This window comes from Cervus elaphus, chromosome 13 (genome assembly GCF_910594005.1).
Source record: "Cervus elaphus chromosome 13, mCerEla1.1, whole genome shotgun sequence".
Classification (NCBI taxonomy): Eukaryota; Metazoa; Chordata; class Mammalia; order Artiodactyla; family Cervidae; genus Cervus; species Cervus elaphus.
The window spans coordinates 6,085,218-6,108,610 of NC_057827.1; the positions used below are offsets into that span (position 1 = coordinate 6,085,218).

At 35.5% G+C, this 23,393-nt stretch overlaps 1 long non-coding RNA gene across 1 annotated transcript; it reads left to right on the top strand.

Annotated features, from left to right (window-relative positions):
- Window positions 1-301: 301 nt before the first annotated feature.
- On the top strand, window positions 302-7,445 carry LOC122706292. Its single transcript, XR_006344364.1, has 4 exons — window positions 302-2,595; window positions 3,080-3,295; window positions 4,049-4,198; window positions 6,373-7,445. It is a non-coding gene; the product is annotated as an uncharacterized LOC122706292 (long non-coding RNA).
- Window positions 7,446-23,393: the final 15,948 nt, after the last annotated feature.

Sequence of the window (23,393 nt, forward strand, 5' to 3'; positions counted from 1 at the left end):
CAAAATAAACACAAGAAAGTGTTTTGGGGGTTCTCAAGGCAAGACTGAAGTGGTTTGCAATTTCCTTCTCCAGTGGAGCACGTTTTTCTATAACTCTCCACCATGACCCGTTTATGTTGGGTGGCCCTATACAGCATGGCTCGTAGTTTCATTGAGTTAGACAAGGCTGTGGTCCATGTGATTAGTTTTCTATGATTGTGGTTTTCATTCTGCTTGCCCTCTGATGGAGAAGGATAAGAGGGTTATGGAGTTTCCTGATGGGAGAGACTGACTGAGGGGGAAACTGGGTCTTGTTCTGATGGGCTGGGCCATACCCAGTACATCTTTAATCCAATTTCCTGTTGATGGGTAGGGCTGTGTTGTTTGACCTGAGGCCAAACCATGGTGGAGGCAATGAAGATAATGGCGACCTCCTTCAGAAGGTCCTGTGCACACACTGGTTTGCTCAGTGCCCCGACCCTGCAGCAAGCCGCCACCAACCCAGGCATCCGCTGGAGATGACTGGGCACTCACCAGCAAGTCTGAGTCAGTCTCTTCTGGGGCCACTGCTCTTTCTCTTGGGTCCCGGTGCACACAAGGTTTTCTTTGTGCCCTCCAAGAGTCTGTTTCCCCAGTTTTGTGTAAGTTCTGGTGGCTCTATTGTGGGGTTAATAGTGACCTCTTCCAGGAATGCTTATGCTATACCCAGGTCTGCTGCATCCAGAACCCCTGCCCCAGCAGCAGGCCCCTGATGATCCATTCCTCCACTGGAGACACACTCAAAGGCAGGTCTAGCTCAGACTCTGTGGCATCCCTGGTGAGCCCAAGGTTTTGTTTGAGCCCTTCCAGCATCTGGCGGGTATGGGGTTTGATTCTAAATGTGATTTTGCCCCTCCAGCCATCTTGCTGGGGCTTCTTCTTTGCCCTTGGATGTGGAGTATTCTTTTTTGGTGGGATCCTTCATTCTCCTGTCAACAATTGTCCAGCAGCAAGTTGTAATTTTGGAGTTCAGAGGAGAAGATGAGCGCCTGACCTTCTGCTCTTCCATCTTGCAGTGAGTTTTTGGGCATAGTGATGTGTAGATTGTCTCCATGTCTGCAGATTGTTAGATTCTCATAGGAAAAGATTAGATTGCATACTTTTAACAAAGAAAAATGACCAAAGGATTTTATTTTTATCGTTAGGAAGAAAGGAAGACATTAAAAGGAAATTGTCATTTAAGTCCTAGCTATTTTCATAGCTAACATAAAGTAATGGTTATTTTGCTGTACTATATAAATGTACTGGTTGAAAATTTATATGCATATACAAATATACTGTAAATGTATATACACATACATATGTAACATTATTTTTAGGGATATAGATAGGATAATTTCTTTTTAAACATCTATTCATTGCTTTACTTTTTTTCTTTTTGGAAAAAAATGGAAATTGAATTTCAGTTATAAGCTTAAATGTGTAGAAACCTGTTTCATTTATATCTAAATGTTAATTTTTATATAAAATGTTTAAGTGGCTATGTATTTTTTTAATGTTTCCATATATACTTCTGTCGGAACAGAATTTCTGTGATTTTGAGTTTGTTTTTTTTTTTTCTGAGAGCTTTTGAAAATTTTCTGGTGGGTAGTTAAATTTGTATATTATAATCAGTAACTAATGTCAGGAGTATTCTCAGTTGCCTATAATGTAAATAATGAAAATTTGTTAGAAGTATCATTAGTATATCTTACTTTGTGTAGCAGTTTGGCAATGACAATCAAAATTTGAATATGTAAAACTTTTGAAATGATAAAATGCTGATGGGATTTTACCTATTACTGTTCTCAAATTCATGAAGAAAATATGTTAGAGATTGTAACATAATTTGAATGTCTGAAATATGCATCATTAAAAGAATTGTAATGATAGCTTATTTGTATGACTGTCATTCAAACACTGAAAAAATATTCTGATGTTGAAGAACGTTCTAAGTTGATTCTTTCAATTGTCATTTCTGAACAGATAATAGCTAAATGTGTATGCTGAGGTGTGTCCATATGCCTCTTTTTTCTATTTGAAATATTAATGGTTAGTATTCCTAGGGAATGGGTTTATTCTGACATGATGATAGAGTTAAGTAATGCTTACTCAGTAGTGTTAAGTATAATGGTGATTGTTTTAGCATTCTTTTTGAAACTTTTGCACATGTGTAAGTTCAGTACTAAAACATGTTGCTACAGGACAATGTTAAAATACAAATGTGGATTATGGAATAGAAAGTTGTCTGGAAAATCATAGCAAAAATTTAACATTATTATATAAATATACCAGGAAAAAAGGAACAGCTGCTATTTACTGCCTTTAAAATTTTAAATGTATTTCAAAAGCAACATCTAACAAACGAAGGACCTTGAAAGATACAGCCAATTTGTGCTTGTCTTCATCGTTACCTGTTGACATTTTGGGAGTGTTGGGCTGTTAAATCCAGCTTTGGATTCCCAGTGACTGTTACGCATAGCTTTTGAGTGATCATGAAGAGCATGGACTTAGATACTAGTGCGGCAGAGAGTTTTAAACAGTGAAACAAAGAGTATTTGATTACCCTCGGAAAGGAGGGAGAAGATGGGATTTGAGGTAGGTGCTATACAATTATATTTGGGTTGACAAACACATGAATGATAAAAGTAGTCATGGAAAGTTTCTATAAAGGGTAATTTTATAAGACGGTGCCATATTTGTGGCATATTGTTGAAAGTCTCTTGGAATAGCTTGGGAATTACTCTTAATTAATGGGCCTAATTGGAGAATGGATTATTTTCTTTTACAGTAGTTTGAGTCTGTCGAATGGGTTGATCATAGGTCTTTATGGCTTTTTAGATTATTCAGAATTGGTATGAAAAATTTCAGTAGTCTCAACATTCATACTGAAAGTACTCTGAGAAGGTGTAAAGTAGAAAAAAAAAAAAAAAACAACAACAAATTCTGTTTGGGCCAGTCATGTTTGCTAGTTTTTTAGTTTGCATTCACTATTCCTGTCACTTCTAAAGTTATCATAATTAGTGTCTCCTGGAGTTTTATTTTTATCTGACCTTGGCTTTATTGTATACTTGCTTCTCAGGTAAATATGGTGAAAGAAAACATACAGATAATCTGAGGATATCTGACCTCATCAGGAACATTCTTCCTATGGAGTTCCTTAATTTGTAAGTCTCAACTGTAAACCACTAGTAAGAAGGTTCTGGATCAAGAAATGCTTTATTTTGGCTAGACTCAGGAAAATAGCACTGGTGCAGACTTTGTGCACTTTGGAATTATCAGATATTCCTGAGAATCAGTAAGTAAGACAGTTATTTAAAAATATAATTGCATTAAAGATGGAGTCAATGAATAATGTAGGCGATGGCCTGCCTTCAGTTAATTTACTTAACACCAAATATGATAACATAACTAATATTGCAAAACAAATGATGATCAATATTTTACTAATTATAAATTAGGGAATAGACCGGCTATTTTTGCATGTATAGTTTGGTGGTGTGATAATGGTAGAGGTTCATGGCAGCCTAAGAGAGGTGCTGATACAGAATAATAGTAGTAAAGTCATGTTGGAGAGTTGAATCAGCTATAGGATTGATTGATTAATGAGGAACTGTTTCTAAGTGTTAGTTCCACATTAGCCTCCACTTACCTGCTGCTTCAGTGTTTGGTCAGAATGCTATGTGTTTTACCTTATTATGTTCTTTTTCCCTGTAGGGGGGCGGTAGTTTAAGAAAAGATACTTTTGCCGTCTTTGTTTTAGTGTCAGTAATTGTTGTCACCAGACCAGTTGCACTATTGCTCATTCCAGTTCTCTCCACTTCCGTCTCTGTGCTTAGGAGAACCCCTTGGCGACAGTGATTGTAAGGGCACTCTGAGTGCTCATTTGATTCAAGGCAGGGCACTTTGGTTTGACAGGAACTGGTATTCTGCTTTTCTTAAGTTTGATGGAATTTTGGTGGCAGCTAGTGTTTATTGTTCAGATAACATATAGGTAACAAATTATCCTAAACTTAGTAATATATAATACATTATTGTGCTATTTCTACAGATTCTGTGGGTGAAGATTTCTGAGAGTGCCAGAATGTATGTGGAATCAACTGGGAAGACCTAGTCCGATGGTTGAGAGTGATTCAAACCACTCGAGTGTTCTGGATACTTCTTCACTCACATCTGGCACTGGTTTTAGATGACTTGGAAGGTGGGCTTAGCTAAAAGGCTTTTAACCATCACACAGTCAGGTTCTCACTTGAATCATAAAAATAAGTGTTTGAAGTGGTGGCCTTTTTTGGTCTAGTTTCAGAGGTTATGTAGCATCATTTCTGCCATATTCTGTTGGCTAACCTTGTCATATGGCCAACCAGAATTTCATAGCATGGTGGGATAGTGTCAAGGTGACTGCAGGCACAGATAGCTTGTAAGACCAGATGGAAGACATTACAATAGGTTAAGAGCTACAAATGTGGAGCTTCAGTAGTTTTTTTGTTTTTGAAGGGGTCCTTGATTTTCAGAATTCCACTTTTCTCACACTGAGAAGAGATAATTTTTGGCAAATATCTTACTCATTGCCTGACATAAAGTCATACTGAATTGTTTTGTGGTTTGGGGAGTTAATTAGGCAAAAGATAAGAAATTAGGGAAAAGGTACATGATTTTTGGATTAAGTCACTTGGGAAATGCAAAATGGAAAAGATTCAGGTCCAGTATGATACCAAAATGTAGAATCTTAGAATTCCTGAAACTGTGGAACTATAGGAAGAATGAGAGGGGACAGCTGTTGATGAAGTCAGTAATGTAACAGATGCTGAATTCCTGCACTTGATACCCTAGGAGCTTTTCCTTCATTCCCCATTCTACCTTGCTGTAGGATTACTTCATGGAATGTGCTGGCAAGAACTGAATACTGACAACTTCCTTAAACATTCTTTCTCAGAGAGCCTTATTGCCCACCTGCTGTCCATGGGATAATCTTGAAAGTAAAAGTTTTACCTTTAATCAGAAAATGTTTCCTTTTTCCTCAGGGATAAATCATAACTAAAGAGAAGATTACAGGCTTCCCTCATAGCTCAGTTGGTAAAGAATCTGCCTGCAGTGCTGGAGACCCCAGTTTGATTGCTGGGTCAGGAAGATTCACTGTAGAAGGGATAGGCTACCCCCTCCAGTATTCTTGGCCTTCCCTTGTGGCCCAGCTGGTAAAGAATCTGCCTGCACTGCAGGAGACGTGTGTTCGATACCTGGGCTGGGAAGATCCTCTGGAGAAAGGGATAGGCTACCCACTTAAGTATTCTTGGGCTTCCCTTGTGGCTCAGCTGGTAATGAATCCACCTGCAATGCAGGAGACCTGAGTTCAATCTCTGGGTTGGGAAGATCCTCTGGAGAGAGAGAGGCTACCCACTCCAGTATTCTGGCCTGGAGAATTCCATGGACTGTATAGTCCATGGGATCACAGAGTCAGACATGGCAGAGCCATTGTCCTTTCACTTTCTTTTCACTTTTTCAAAGACAAGATTAATGGTTTTTTGAGAGGTACCTGCTCAGCAATTTTGATAGGGCCTAGAGTAATGGATTTGGAGAAGGCAGTGGCACCCCACTCCAGTACTCTTGCCTGGAAAATCCCATGGGCGGAGGAGCCTGGTAGGCTGCAGTCCATGGGGTCACTAAGAGTCAGACACGACTGAGTGACTTCACTTTCACTTTTCACTGTCATGCATTGGAGAAGGAAATGGCAACCCACTCCAGTGTTCTTGCCTGGAGAATCCCAGGGATGGGGGAGCCTGGTGGGCTGCCATCTACGGGGTCGCACAGAGTCGGACACCACTGAAGTGACTTAGCAGTAGCAGCAGCAAAGAAATGGATTAGGAACTAAATGTTTTCCTAAGTTCCCTTGTAGCCTTTATATCTTTTTTTTTTTTTTCCATTTATTTTTATTAGTTGGAGGCTAATTACTTTACAATATTGTAGTGGTTTTTGTCATACATTGACATGAATCAGCCATGGATTTACATGTATTCCCCATCCTGATTAGTTACTATTTTTCTTATCAAATGGACTAAGCTTCTTGGATATTTTCATTGAAATGTTTAGGTATTGGTATGTTTCTTATACAGAAAGTCATGTAGATTGCAGGATATCATGAGTGAGTGATCTGGAGATAAAAGAGTAATAAAAAGGAGACGTAGACAATGTGAGGAGAAAGTTCAAAGGATCAGTCCAGAAGATATAAGAAGCAAGATATAAGACTACCAATACCTGACTTTCTCATTGTTAAAAGAATTCCAAAGCAAATTTTGATTCACCTGTTGTTTTTTCATATTTATTGCATTTCATTTTATGTAATGACGTGTGCTACTAACCTTTACCTATTTTTTTCCCCAGTGTGTCCTCTCAAGTGATGACAACATAGGAAAACTGATGCTGCTGATTCTGCCACCATCTTCCATAAAACCAAAAAATAATCTTCATAATGTATGGCAATTCCTCATTATTGTATTGCAACACACAGTCCCTGTAGATCAGAAAAACTGGCTGAGAAGGCTCAAATTTGAAAGTGACCCAAAGGGTAATTGGAGAGAATTGTAACCAGGCATGTGGACTGTTTTCATTGTTGCTATTGGACTGAATCTCAGGAGCTTGAATGATGGAGACATTGTTACACAAAGAGGCCCAGGACCTTGTAATGTCAAAGCTTCATTTCAATGCTCCCAAAAGTATTAGTGCGTATATTTAAAATTTTCATTTATCACAGGGAAATTTAAAATTGATTAATAAAAAAAATCACAATTTTCAAGATTTCAAAGGATATGGAAAATTTTAAGTGTAACATTTTACTTTTTAAATGCTGTTTTTCCTCCTCTGATTCTGCCACCTCTGTCTGTGTTACCTAATTATTGTTGAAATTTGGTGCACATCGTGTGGGTTTATTGATCAGTTAACACAGCATTTTAGGGGATCTGTATATACTAGCTATAAATTTTTCTAATCAGTAAACATTGTTTATATATAAATTGCAAATTTATCCAACTAATTTGTTGAGATAATTCCAGTGAAACTGTGAAGACTGAGGATACCCAACATTTATAGTTTCGAGTCCAAAGTAAAATAGATTTTCCTCTATTATGTAGACAGGATTTCATCAATCTTATCTACAAGTGTTTATGTGGATATATTTGCTAAAACTGTATAAATGTTACATTTTTATTCTTTGGCAAGATGATGTTACAAAGAAATTGGCCTTTTCTTCTGTTAACTGTTCAGTTCTGTCATCTCATATTTGCTTAGTCCTTACCAATCTCTTGCGTTATTTCATTTTGCTCTGTTTTTTTTTTTCCTTTCATTTTCCTTGCTACATCATTGTCTTAGTGTAGTGCAAATGAAATACCATATTTTATTGCTGTCAATTTTCTGTGGTGTTTTGTATTTTGGTTGTGTATTAAAATATAATCATGCTATGTTTTATACCTTTTGAGTTTTGTGTTTTTCTTTAAAACATGTTTGTATTAGTATCATTTCTTCTCTTGTTTTTTTTCCTCAGATGTTTTGCCATTTTATTTCTCTTTCCTTTTATCCTTACTGTGGTTTTACATATTCAAATTGTTTACCTCGACTTAGGTAGTTACCACTCATCTTCACTTCTGCCATAATCATAGAAATTCTGACATATAATTGATTGAATTTCTATTTATTTGTCTGCCTTACTTTCTATTGTTATTTTAAAATTACTGATGAATCTTTTCTATTCCATTGAGCTCTATCTCATTTCTGTTCTTTTTCAGAATATTCCTTGTCTACACTTGCATTTTTTCTCTCAGTTGATGCTTAAAATTACATTGCAAGTTGGAAAAAATAATGCAGTTTTTATTTCATTTGTTACAATTTAATAGATTAATTAGGAGACTAGACCTCTTTAAAATTGAGAGTTCCTGGCAAACCACAAGGTATGTCTTTCTATTTTTCTAATCAAATTGTTATGTTGGAATACTGCTAGTTTAGCTTTCTTTTTAAAATTCATTCCCAAGCATTTCATAGTTTTGTTAATGTAGTGATGGGGATTACATAACTAGTTTTTTTCATGTTAATATATGTAAATCAGCTTTCATATTTTTCAAATACAATTTCATTGAAACTCTATGATTTTCTTTATGTACTTAAGTACTTATGGGTCATCTTAGGAACTTTTTCTCCTTTAAGAAATTTTCATCACATTTGGTGACAGGTTTAATAAAATGTCTTGTTTTCAAGTTGATCATACTTGCCATTTTAATTATTGATTAATTAAGATAAAATAACTGAATTTTTCTAAAAATGAATATTTTTGTATCCAATGAATATGTGAACTACAATTTGTTTATTTTTATATTATCTCTCCCCTATTAGAGCCATCATTATTTTATTGACACTTTCTGAGAAGATAGTCCTAAACACAGAACTTTATTTTGTGCTTGCTTTACTAGCTCTGTCAAAACTGTTTTGAATGTTTTTTCACTGGACTGGAAACAGGAAATATTAGCCTTATTTCATTTTTAATTCTATTAAAATTTTTTATAGACTTTATTCCTCCACGAATGTTGCAAGGTACTACATAGGCTTTTGTTGTTGTTCATTTGTGTTTTTAATATTTTCCAACTACTTATGTAAACATCTTTCATTTGCAGTATACAGTTATATAAAACAGGAAATGTCTATTGATGTGCTGTTATCAACTGATAATTTTATACATCTAAAGTGGTATCCAACATTGCATGTAGTTGTCAAAGTCTGCTTGATTTCTTATTTGGGACGGCTGTTCAGTTTGCTTTGATTTTCTTGATTTTTAACACTTGGAGAATCTACAAAATACCTGAACCACGCACATCTCTCTGTATGAGTTTGTGTGCTTTTTTTTTTCCTTTGAGTTTGAAATTATACACTTTTGTCACAATTACTACAGAAGTAATGTAGTTCTCAGTTTATCACTAGGGATCACATAATGTTGACAGTGGGCTTCCCTTGTGGCTCAGTGGTAAAGAATCCGCCTGCCAAGCAGGAGACTTGGGTTGAATTCCTGGGTCTGAAAGACCGCCTGGAGGAGGGCATGGCACCCCACTCCAGTATTCTTGCTGAGGAAGTCCGATGGACAGGAGCCTGGGGGGCTACAGTCCATGGAGTCATAAGTGAGTCCCGACGTTCTAACCAACAACATATGTTGATAGTGCCTTATGACTAGTGATGTAGCTTTGCTTACTTAGTATTGTAATTAATAAGTATCTTTTGTAAAAGATAATGTCAGTACTCTTATCATACTTTGATATGCTAATTTTAGTGTATTGAAGTTTCTTGTCAAATCACAATTTTAAGAAAATCTTTCAAGTCTACATTTTATTTTTATTTTTTAAATTTATTTATTTTAATTGGAGGCTAACTACTTTACAGTATTATAGTGGTTTTTGCCATACGTTGACATGAATCAGCCATGGGTGTACATGTGTTCCCCATCCAGAACCCCCCTCCCACCTCCCTCCCCATCCCATCCCTCAGGTCATCCCAGTGCACCAGCCCTGGACCAGCGATCCACTTCACATATGATAATATACGATCCACTTCACATATGATAATATACACGTTTCAACGCTACCCTCTCAAATCATCCCACCCTCACCTTCTCCCAGAGTCCAAAAGACTGTTCTTTACATCTCTGTGTCTTGCTGTCTCGCATATAGGGTCATTGCTGCCATATTTCTAAATTCCATATATATGTGTTAGTATACTGTATTAATGCTTTTCTTTCTGACTTACTTCACTCTGTATAGTAGGCTCCAGTTTCATCCACCTCATTAGAACTGATTCAAATGCATTCTTTTTAATAGCTTAGTAATATTTCATTGTGTATACATACCACAGCTTTCTTATCCATTCATCTGCCAATGGACATCTAGGTTGCTTCCATATCCTGGCTATTGTAAACAGTGCTGCGATGAACATAGGGGTACACGTGTCTCTTTCAATTCTGATTTCCTCGGTGCCTGCATTTTATTATATGAAGTTGTCCAATTGGGAGTTGTCCACTCTCCCCCATTCAGTTTTTCAGTTATTCATTTCAGTGTAGACTCATGGATATTTTCTTTACTCTATAGATAAAGATGGATATCCACTACATTACTTTTTTTTTTCTGAATTATCCCACATTTGGCCTCTGTCTTTTCAACATGTCCCTATCCTTTCTCCAGTAACTGTATACAGGTTCATTTTGTTCTTATCTTAACCCCAGTTGTGAAACCCACCATTTCTCCTAGGATCCCTGGTTCCTTAAGGGAAATAAGATTTGAAAAGCAAGATATGTATCAGAATTTCATTTTTCTTTTTATAGCTTTCTATGTGTAAACCACATTTTTTCTGTTGATGAACACTTGGGTATTTCCGCTCTTTTACTTTGAATAACAGGGCTAATGGCTATCCACATTGAATAATGATTCTATGAACACTGGTATAGAAATGTCTGAGACTCTGTTTTCATATCTTTTAGGTAGATACTTAGAACTAAAGTTGCTAGGAGTCATGGTAATTCCCTGTGTAGGTTTTTGAGAACTATCCAGTTTTTGTTATGAAAAGTTTCAAAGACAGAAGAGAGCATAATAAACTTTCACATATTTAGCAACTAGAACTAATAGTTATCAGAACTTTGCCATATTTTGAAAATTAGAAATACAGCAATACTTTGGTCCTATATTTGTATGTGTACAGATCACATTTTAAATAACTACAATTTCATATCCCTAGTATTAACTAGAATCCCTAAATATATCTTAGAATAAATCCCCATGTAAATTTGTTAGTTGTTCCAAAGATATCTATGATAGTTGGAAGAAATCTGAATCCAAGCTGGGAATGCATTTTTATCTAGGCTACTTTTATCTTGGTTTGGCAAATGTATTAATTTATTTATCACGTGCTTAATTTCTTAATTTATTTTAATATAGGATATTTCCCTTTTTATGTGTATGTTAAATGCTTTTAATATTTGATCTGTTTAAATTTATTTCATTTTGGAGGAATTTGATTCTCTTGTTTTTTACATTCTTAATGATTTTACTCATTAGTTTTTGGGCTTTCCAGGTGGTGCTAGTGATAAAGAATTTGTCTGTCAGTGTGGGAGACATAAGAGACACAGGTTCAATCCCTGGGTTGGGAAAATCCTCTGGAGGAGGAAATGGCAACCCACTCCAGTATACTTGCCTGGAGAATCCCATGGACAGAGGAGCGTGTTGGGCTACAGTCCATAAGGTCACAAAGAGTTGAGTATGACTGAAGCGACTTGGCACACAAGCATCCATGCGCTAGTTTTTAGTGTATTGAATGCATTGTGGTGAGTTAATTGGTTTAGATTATTTCTACCTTGAGATTTTGTATTGTCTCTATCTCATATATTCTCTTTCCCATTCTGTGTGTGTGTATATACATATGTATATAGACTATATAAATACCTTTATGAATAATATATGATTTATGTTTATATAGGTTATTAAAGAAGTACAGTTACATATTTGTAACTATGTTAGTGTTGGTAGGTGGAGAAGGCAATGGCACCCCACTCCAGTACTCTTGCCTGGAAAATTCCATGGATGGGGGAACCTGGTAGGTTCCACGGGGTTGCTAAGAGTCAGACATGACTGAGCGACTTCACTTTCACTTTTTACTGTCATGCATTTGAGAAGGAAATGGCAACTCACTCCAGTGTTCTTGCCTGGAGAACCCCAGGGTCGGGGGAGCCTGGTGGGCTGCTGTCTATGGGATCACACAGAGTCAGACACAACTGAAGTGACTTAGAGCAGCAGCAGTGTTGCTATGAAAGATGTGTATTGTCCAGTGTAGGATTCTAAGTAGCTGTATAAGCTTCTAAGAGATCTATATCTCTATCATTCTGTTAAACATGATTTTAGTCTTACTAAGTTGACATGCTGTTGATTAGTTGCTGACCTTTATTCTTTTTTTGTTTTATTTCATGTAGGAAGTTTGACAATGTTTTCAGTTTTCTGTGAACTCTTGGCTAATGGAATGTCTTAAAATATGCCCCAGATGAGACTCTGATAATGCATCTTCCATTTTTCCATCTTTTCATTCAAAAAATAACATCTGAGATTTAGTTTTATTTTTTCTGAATGTATTTTGTTACCTCAAGATTTGGGGACACTAACATTTTTAAGATATACCATCATACTACATCTAGAAAAATATAAAATGTAATTATTCCTTATATCATAGTGGGATACCTAGTCCCACCTATGAAATATTTCTTGATAAAAATTCTTATTTAAACTTATTTTATGTTTTTAAAATTGTTGTATTGTTCAACTCCACAATTGAAGAATTATGCCTTTTGTTTCTTTTGGTTTGTTAATCATGGTTCTACAGCAACCCTGGATTTTTAAGATTTTCATGTCATTTCTCTTTGGAGGCAGTCAGGCCATTTTCCCTTCAAACTTTTGAACTTTTGTATTCTTGACATGGTACCTCTGGTGGTATTTGCTATTTTCATTTTTCTGTGGCATTTAGATTTTAAATGCCTTATCAGACTGGTTTTATTCATTCCTTAATGATGTATTTTAGAAATGTTTCTAATTGCAACACACCACAATTCATTATAAGGATATTATTACATCATAGTGTTTGTATATCTTTCTATAATGTGAAGAATCTTTTGGTATTTAATTTTGGCATCAGCTGCTCAGTTAAAAAATCATGGCCTTATTCATTATTTCATTAATAGTTGCACATTGCTCTAAGTTAAAAAGAATTTCTTGATTTAAATAGGAGCTTTCTACAACTATGTTGATTCTTAATTCAGCTGAAAACAAAAGATGAATCCTTGGTTATTTCCATTTCATTATCAGTGTAAAATAACTAGCAAGTCTCCAAAGGTGGTTAGTATAAATTCATGTACTGTAGTCTAAAGACAGAAAGAACTGCAAATAAACTTGAGTATTTAACAGTTGTATTGCTAATATTATATTGCTGATACTGTGTTAGGAATCTTGTGTACACATAGAGATGTAAGAGAATTCTGAGTATTCAAATGTGTATTCATTCTACAGAATTCACTTGTGTAGCTTATAATTAGGATATTTTTCCTTCACCTTTATAAAATTCATTTTTATTCTATTTAGATTTATATAGCAAATAATGCTTGGTTTTTATTTACCTTTTAAATGCTTTATTTACCTTTTTGTGTTTCCTTTCCACTTTACAAAGTGTTTTATTATGTTCCATTTGTTACATTCTTTTCACTATCTAATTTTGGAATGATGCACAGTATTGTCTTCATCTAGCTCATATACTTTAAAATAGTCTAAATATATGTTTAATGTTCAAACCATTTATGAGTATGTTACTTTTGACACTTTTTGCTTGAAGGTTGAATATAATAAAATGTTCTGTCTTACCACACAGAAAAATGAGGTGACTTGGCAGCAGTCCTATAAAGGACAGCTATGTGAGGTTTCCATTTTAGCTTACTATTGGCCCAGAGCTGAACTTAAATTTATCAGTAACTTGCTTCCAAATGTACAGCTACAGACCAAGGACAAGGCAACTGCAATAAGAACTACAAAATGCAAAGTGTTGAATGTGAGACATATAGCAATCATTGTTCTTTAGAAATTTTAAAATTGCACTGGGAAGATCCTGTGAGTACCCTCAGTCTTGGGCGGGTGAAGCATGTTTAAGTCTTGAGAGATACTCATTTGTTCTTTGTGATCCTGTCTTGGTCTCTGCCACACTGTTCCACTACTGTTATCCTGCTTATTTATTTCTGTGATAGGCAATGTGACAAATACTGTACTGCTTTCTGTACTCTGAGAGGAAGTTTCTTGGATAGTATAACTCACTGTAAAATGTAGCATGCCAGTGTTGCTTATTTTCCAAGTGTTTACACATTTTCCTGTTGTCTTTCTGTGTTGATTTCTCATTTGAATCCACTGTCAGAGAATATACCCTTTCTGGTTTCTTTTATTTTAAATTTGTTTAGATTTGCTTGTTTTATGGCTTGAGCTGTGGCCTATCTTGGTATATGTTCCTTGGGGAAATCTATGTTTTCATGGAGCACTCTGTTGATTATGTTGTTCAGTTTTGTATATTCTAGCTGATTTTTAGCATAGTAGCCTATTAGTTGCTCAAAGTGGGCCATGTAAGTCTCCCAACTTGTGGATATACATGAGCATTTCTGTACTAGTTTGTTTCAAAAATCGGTTCATATTACACATAGGCTGCATCATATTCTTCCCATCCAGCAATACCTCGTGAAAATCTCTTCCAGTCAATCATAATAAAACTCTTAACTTTTTAAAGAAAAAGCAGCATACCTGAAATGTGTCATGTGTAGAAGACTTCAGTAGGTTGTGTGCAATTCTCCTTCATCTCTTACCTGTACTGATCATATAATCAAGTGTTAAAGTAGAGCTGCTGCAAAAGGAGAATATCCTGGAAGACTAAACCGTAGCATGAAAAGTAATTGTTTTGTTAAGGCTGTGAGACTTTGAAATTTCTTTGAGTTTGACTAATATAGATGGATAAATTGCAGAAAGGAATTCAAGACTTGGTGCATAGAATGGTATTCAAGAATTTTTGCATGAGTGCATAGAATGGAGAGTTGGATTGATGGTTTAAAACTTGGTTGTATGAGTGGATAAATGGAAAGAAGGATGTAATGATGAGATTTTATACATAATCAAGCTTATGTAGATTTAATAATTAGTAGGTGAAAGAATGCAAGATTGGAAAGAAAGAGGAGTGGGAGAGATAGATGCAATAATCTATTGCTTTATGGGATTTAGGGTACAGTAATGGATTGCTAAGTCACTTCAGTCATGTCCGACTCTGTGCGACCCCGTCCCTGGGATTCTCCAGGCAAGAACACTGGAGTGGGTTTCCATTTCCTTCTCCAATGCATAAAAGTGAAAAGTGAAAGTGAAGTCGCTCAGTCATGTCTGACTCTTCGCAACCCCATGGACTGCAGCCTACCAGGCTCCTCCATCCATGGGATTTTCCAGGCAAGAGTACTGGAGTGAGGTGCCATTGCCTTCTCCGAAAGTAATGGATAAATGATGCAAATTTGACTGAAGGTAAGACTGGATGAAAACTAGAATATATATGGATGGATGACTGGGTGTAAGAATCAATGTTTTAGAAACAAGCAGTTGTATATATGAATTGATGGACTTAATATTCAGTGAAAGTGTAGATAGATACCTAGACATTAGAATTTAATTAGATTCCAGAATGGAATGTTAGATGTAGAGATAATATGGGTGTTTAGATTGTTAGGTGCAGATGTGTCTGGCTAGAATAATGGATGAATATAGGAATCAGTGCATATAGATGGACTGATTGCCTGAGCATCACTGATGGTTTCAGGGTGGCCTTCTGAATGGATTGATGCATGGATAGATTGGTTTAAGAAAGGACAGTGGAAGAAGTTTTACTATTGAAATAATAGACCGATACGGTAATAAAATAAGTTGGAGACTTACTACAAGTGCCAACTTTACCTTCTGTGTTTTGTGTTGGTATGGTATATATCACAATTTTCCCATATTTCCCAGTTTGCCTTTTAGTTGGGTCACTACCTGACATTTCTATAATCAGTGAAAATATTTGTACTTGTTTATAATTTCTATGAATTTAATTAGGCATATTCTTTATTCATTGTTTCATTAGTTTAAAGTTCAATCCATTAGTATTATTTTTAAATTCTAAAATATGTGAATTCCAAAAAACATAGATTGTCAGATTGTGGAGTGGTTGCCAGTTAGATGCAACAGAAGAGGCTCTTGAGATAAAAAGGCTCTTGAAAATAGTATTGATTCATAGATCTTAGGGTTTTGATTTACTACTCTTACCTCCTCTTACCATAGAATATATATTTAGACAAAGGCTATAATCTCTGTACCCTCAATAATTTTTACATTTATTTAAGTATTAAATGTTTTGGAATAAATGCATTAATGGTAGCTGTATAGAGGGAAGGAAGGATGCCAAGCAGCTGAGAAAAAATGAAACAGGTATAAAGAGACATCACAAAGCGAAGTTACTAGGAAGTAGAATTTGCTGCAGATAATGTGGATCTTAATAATAGCAAGAGGTGAATTTCTGTTCCTAGATGTATGATTTACAGTATTACTAACATTATTAGTGGGGAGGTATGGTAGATAGAGAGGACGAGTGAAGGAATATCCCAATATCAGTGTGATGGAAGGAGGTTCTAACACCCTCTCACTTGCAGAGTGAATGGAGATTCTTCACATATTTTCAAACTTCTCTTTTCCCCCTCTTTTCTTTTCTTCCTTTCCTTTTCTTTCTTTCACAAGCATCTTTCATAATCAAAGGACCAAAGAAATTTGGGCTGTAGGTAAGAGCATTAAGGGCTATATTCTTATTTTTAAGAGAGTCTTGTTATGTTTCTTTTCATCAAATGTTATGTGGTCTTCGTGATTATTTGAGTTTAATCTCAGATTTTTGAGTTGTCTCTTGTTAGTGAAAAACACATAATGAAGTCAGTAGTTAAAATACAAAGAGTTTTCTTGCAGTTATGACCATCAGAAATTGCACCAGCGGGGAGAAGTGGATATTGTGATAATGGGTTTTGATTTTGGAAAGATTTCCATGAAATACTAAGGAATTCATAGTGCACATTATTACCTTTTGGTTGTGCTGTTGTCTTTTTATTTTATTTTTAACTCTGAACTGGTCTATAAGTTAGCAGTAAGAAGTTACATTGGAAATGATATTTCAAAGAATGCATGTGTGGTTGAATGGCTTGGAAATAATTTTGAATACAAGATGGGTACCAAGGTCTCAGTAAATGAGCTGAGGAAATAAAATTACAGTTTCATCATTTTTGTACTTACACCTGGTGTTTGTAGCCAGAAGATAGATTTTTGTAGTCAGGATGGTGAGAGTTGTTTTCCATGGAGTTAAATCTTGACATAAAGATGATATCCATCTGTCATAAGGCCTGGCTATGTGATAACCTGATGTTTATTTTCATTTGCAATCTCTCCCTCTGTACTCTCCCAGGTGGTGAACATGTGGACAAGAGGATCATAGATATCTTCTGCAGTGGTTCCATCCACAACACTCAAATGTTGTCATTATTTCCCCCTTTTGGACATTATTGCATCTTTGTATCCCAAAGGGCACAACTTTTATATATGTATACTCAGGAATAGAATTGGCATGCTTTTGAGAAGTAATTGACTGAAATGTTGTTTGTACTTCTCTGTGCCCTGAATATATCTTGTGTTTTTCTTTATCGTTGTATTTACCATTGCATTTTTTTTATCCATGTTTTGCTTTACAAATGTGAGATTTGTGTCTGATAAATGTAATTAATGAAACCCTATGGACACCTTAGTCTTGTCCCAGGTAATAGCCAGGCTTTCTCACGAGCTCAGTGCCTCCCATGTGCCAGTTTTGGTATACTTTGTAAGATACTTTGTTCCTGATTTGAATCAGGAGCTCATCATTTTTAGAGGGGTCCCAAACGAGATGTTGTTAAAATACTTGTATTATCTGCAACAGACCTCTCCAGTTTTCCTCTTTATTGTGTCTACTAGGTCTCGTCTAGAACAGGATCTGATTCTTGATTATAGTTGTCATCTTTTCCATACATGAGTTTAACATCTTGATCCCATCACAACCCTGGTTGTGTAAGGAGAGCCAGATCCTTGTGTTGATATTTTATGCCATGATAATGCAATCTTGTAGAAAAATAGTTCCATAATTTTCTTGGCTATACTGGCATTTTCTTCTTTGGGACTGGAGTAGAAAAAAACACGTGAGGTTTTCCTTTAAGTCCACATTACTCTGATGTTCACCTAAGTGGGCTTAATATAGATGGTTGTGTTTACTGAAAGTTTTGTCTACTTCTGGAACATCAGATGCACTGTCTTATCAGGGAACTACTAACTGCATTGACAAACCTCTGTCACTATACAAGCCTGATACCTAGTACATTGAAACTGGGCAACCAAGAATGAAGGGTTAGTAAACAACTTAGACTGTAGTCATTTATCCTTCATCCTACATTCCTGCTATTTAGGAGTGACAAGAGTTGACTTTTTGTGGTATAGAGGTCAGTAATTTGTCTAAATTTATTTAAGTTTATGTTGCGTTTATTTTACAAGTATGCCATCATTATGATATTTGTTGTTTTACAACTTTACTTTTTCTTTAATATTTTCCAGAAATTTTCCAAACCAATAAATAGAGCTTATCTGCAGAGTTTCCACTGGCTATATAAGTACATATTATAATTAATTTTCCATTTCTTTATTTGGGAATGCAGGTTAAATTTGTTTTTATTGTTGCATATAATTCTGCCATGTATATAATTTTATATATAAAAATTGGTCTAGTTCTGTGATAGATTTTTAGATGTGGAATTGTTGGACCATCAATTCTGCATATTTTAGTTTTAGTAGATATTGTAAATTTGCTCCTGAAATGTTTTCTAGGACAGCAAACATAAATGGAGAAATGGTAGTCCTAATTTTCATAAAAATTATACATGGTGGATATTATCAATCCTTTAACATTTTATCCAATCTAATAGGTGAAAATAGTATTTTTAACTTAAATGTAAATAGTAAGTGGCCATGAATAAAAAAAAACAAATAGTGACAACTCTATTCACAAGAGTTGTCAGAGGTAGAAGCCATTGACCTCTTCTAAATGTAGTGCTTCATGGGGGTTCACAAACTTCCTAAGTATATCTTATATCAGTGTTTATTTTTTCTGAATTTATTTTTGAAGTGATTTTACATTTAGAATTGCAGAGATCTATAAAGAACCTCCATATACACTTCACCCAGATTTTTTCTACATTGTTTTGTTCTTTTTCTAATTTTTCCTCCCTTCCTCCCCATCTCTCCTTCCCTGTTTCTTTAACTTTCTACCTGCCCAATAATTGTTCTTATTTTAAGAATTCCTTAGGAATAAGTTCCAGATATGTCTAAATAACCCCAAATACTTCAGCATTCACTTTGTACGATGCAGGGAATCCTTTTAAATTAACCTTGGTACATTTTTCAAAATCATGAAATTGATCAGTAGTACATATATATTACACTAAGACACGATCTATATTCAGATTTCACCAGTTCTAAAATGTTTCCTTCTGTAATTTCTCCACCTTTGAGGACCTAGGAAAGGATCCTCTGTTACATTCAAGATGTTCACCTGTTTTCATGAACTGACTGAGGTTCAGATTTGCTATAGATCAATATTCTGTATAAAGGGTACATCCCCAGTGTTCCTCCCTACTTTTGTTTGCTTTGTTAGGCTTCCATAACCTAATCTAGTGTTTCAGCCTGATGGCAAGTGAATGTCAGTCTTCTGTGGTACTGTGTATAGATTGCTACAATGGTTATGTTGGCTAAAATCTATATGTTGCTAAATTCTATGTTCTCTGTAAGTAACCAGAGAACTATAAGCAATCTACCAGTCATAATTCCAAATTTTATGCCAGAATAAAGATATTCTGAGTTTTGAAAAGTGGCGTGGTTGAATTGATGAAATGTTCTTAATCATCCTGAATATGATGAGTTTCTAAATCTGACTCTTTGGTGCTGAGGCACAAGTCAGGAATGGAAATGTCGTAGCGATTCATAAATTGTAAACCAGTGCAGTATTTGCAGAGGCGTCATGACCTAAGGCGCTGGTGAAAACGGTGATGTGAGTGTCCCCTGCTCTCTGCTTCTAGCTTTGTGCTTGGTCTCTGTGCTTCCGCTACAACGGTCTTGTAGTGGAAGCTCAGTAAACGTCCTTATGTGCTTTAAGGGAAGTATGGAAATGAAGCCAAATTACTGATTGTAAACAAATGAAGTATGAGCTAAAAGAATGTGCAAATAAACAGGCAAATGAATTACCATTGAAGAAAATTGTCATCTAAAGAAGGAGAAACAATTGAAGACAGTCCAGGAACTAAGGGAAGTTTGTTATTATTTTAATATAAATATGGGGCTTTCAAACCTATCATAAGAGTATCTTGGAAAATTTGAAATCTGCCTGAATAAATTACATCCTTTTCCATTTTTTTTTTTTTACAAAATTCATAGATTCAGCCTCAATCTAGCAAAACCTTAAAATTTCCATAGAATGAAGGAAGTTTTTAAAAATTAAATAGGAAATGATAATAGGAAACCATTTTGCTACTTAATTATTCTCCGGGATGTTAGCTGTGCTACCAAACACTTTTTAATACATGAAAAGAATTCAGTCTCTCTGATTTAAAAGTAAATGCAATGTCCTTACCTTGGAGAAGAGGGCAGGGATGCAATATGGCTGGATCTTTTTCATGAGGAAAGGTACTTTTCAAGGTAGCTGCTTGAAAACATGTAATGAAGATACAAAGAAGAGTGAACACATGGGTGACCATAGCACACAGGGACTCCTCATTAAAAACAGGCTCAGCAATTACTTGGAATCTCCAGTCACAGTGGAGCCTCTTCCTCCCATAAGGAGCAGAATGAGTTAGTCTTAGGAAAAGTTCAAGGAGAAGCTCATAGCCTCTCAACTCTCCATATCTCTTGACTTTTATTACTCGCTGATAAATCATTTATGCGGAATTCCATGACGGTTGATTCTTGGGGTATTTGGTTTAACAAACACAGGATACTAAGTTAATTTCAAGGCAAACTATATAAATGGTTGAAGATACTGCCTCCACATTTATTTGACCATTTCAAATGTCCTTGGGAATTCATCATATAGGTTATAAAACAAATCCTGTTGTCTTTATTTAAAATTTTTCCATAATTAAGTCTTAATATTTATTTTCAAGAACTATAGACTCTAAAAATTTCTTTCCATAATGCCTCGTTTAGCGTTTTTCAAGATAGAATGTTCTCACATAGTCCTTGAGGCAAAAGTCATTGCATGGTTCAGTAGCTGTATTTTATTATTAATTAATACCAACTGCTTTTGTCTTTTAGACTTTTCAAATTTTGACTTCTACAGTACTTAAGTTTTATGTATTCAAGCAAGGTAGGTAGGATTAAGATCACTGTGGTAAAAAATGGAAATAAGAAAGCAAATTACATGGTTATTTCGATAATCACATGAAAGGTGGTGTGCTAGGCTTGTTGACATGGAAGTGTTGAGAAGTACTGAGATTTAGAATGTGTTTTGAAAGTGTTGAGAAAATATTGAATGATTCTGGGTAGGATCAGAAGATAATTCAAACAGGAGAAATAAGATCAGGGCCTTAGCACCTGAGTGAATACCATTTACTATTCTATAGAATATTGGGTTTCTTAGAATGCATGATAAGAAAGAGATACATTTTGCCAGCCTTATATTCATATTAATCCCACAGATTAAGGTATTGGTTTTTATGGTAGAAATAGTACTCTGGGGCTTAGGGGGGAAATTGGGGATTGAGATGTTACTTTTGATTAATCAACACAAGATTGTTACTTATGGCCACAGGGAAGGAGGAGATCTAGGCATGAAGTATATGTAGGAATAGGAATGTATTCACCTGAAGGTTGTGCCTTGTATGCGCAAGCATTTAGATATTGAATTAATGGGGGCCATCCAATGAAGGAGATTGTCAACAGTGGCTAGAGTCATTGACTGAAGACCAAAAGGTTGTATTGTCCATGAAGAGAAACAAAGATTGAATTTGTAAAAGTAATACCAGGGGTAGCACTGAAAGGCACAATTAAGTTTGGAAATGAAGTAAGAGAAGATCACTGATTTTTAATAAAAATGCTGTATGGAAAGGGAAAGGTAAATAGTACTTTTAATATTGTCAAGGCCAATTCAAAGGATCCCCCAGAGTCAACAATTTGCCCTGAAGTACTAGTGTCAGTCTGGTACAGACACACGCTGATATCTTGTGAATTGGTTGCCTGAATCATTAAAGTAAGGATGCGTGTCAGTTATACAGGCCGAGATCCCTTCAGAATTCCACACTATATACCTATAGAACTGATAGTCTTCATTACAAGCCATCGGTATTACCATAATAACCTTCATGCAACTGTATGCTTGCAGTTCCACTTGTGTCTATCTGTTCATGTATCCTTCAGCCATGGGAAAATATCTCATCAAGGCAAGGTTGTGTAGTAGTTTCAGAGATTTTGGCTTTTGTGAGATACTGAGAAAAGACTGTTGGAAAAAGGAATAATCGATGAGGGGCCAAGAGAATAAAAGATAGTGCTAGGAATCAAGAATCCAAAGTCAGATGGGATGTAGAGAAGGTAGAATTTTTAAGGAAAAAGCTAGGGCTTTTTAAGGGCAAGGGCAAGGGCAAGGTTAAGGTGTCCTGAACCCACATTTTCGATGATAGTTCTAGAGCAGCAGTCCCCAACCTTTTTGGCACCAGGGACCTATTCATGGCAGACAGTTTTCCCATGGACCAGGGTTGGAGGGACAGTTTCAGGATGATTCAAGTGCTTTACATTTATTGTACACTTTATTTCTAATCTAATGTTGATGCCAATCTGAGAGGAAGTACTAGTCCACGGCCCAGAGGTTGGGGGGTCCTGTTCTAGAGGATAGTAAATGTTAGTAATATCATTAACGTCAAGGAGAAGACAGGACTGTGTATGATGATATTTCCCAATTGAATCTGGAATATTTCCAGAAATTTATTGTATTGCTAACTAGTGGTTTGGAAATGAGTTTGAACTGTTTTGGCCCAAACTGTCTAAATTGCTACTATTTAATACATAGCATGCTTTATTATGTCTCTTAACATTTCAGTTACTAGATTTTGTTTTATTGTTTTGTATGCTTAAGTAGACTAGAAATAATGAGCTCCTTTTGACAGGGATGTTTTCCTATTAATATTTTCCTTTCCATTTATTATCTCATAGAGTCTACCATATAACAGGTGTATAATTATAACTGTAGTGTTTAAAGTACTTTAATGCCTGGATGAATGAAAGTTTGATGATTTAGCCAGTCACTTAAAGGGCAAGGAAAGTAAGAGTTTATAGAGACCCCACATGAGGCAGCTGTTTGAGAATGTGATAGTGATGGATGAGGAAATCATAGATATTGTATCTTATGCTGAGTTAGATTGCACAAATAGAGATTTAATATTGGGGAGTCAAGCATCTGCTGAATTAGACTGTTGAAAATTGCCAGTTGAGTTATAAATCCCCATTCATTGTTGTGGAGTAGTATAATGCAGCCTTTTGTTTTTTTTTTCCTTTCTGCTTCTATCTCTTAGCATGTACCAAGAGATAGCCTGTTTTTTCCTACCGTGTTCTTTCAAACAAAAACAATCCAAATCTTCCAAAGAGGGAGCTTTATAGATAGTAGACTTTTTCCTCTGGATAGGATCAACATATTTTGTAATATTGCTCCTTTTAAGCAATGTATAATATCCCTAAAAATATTCATTTTCTCTGTAATAT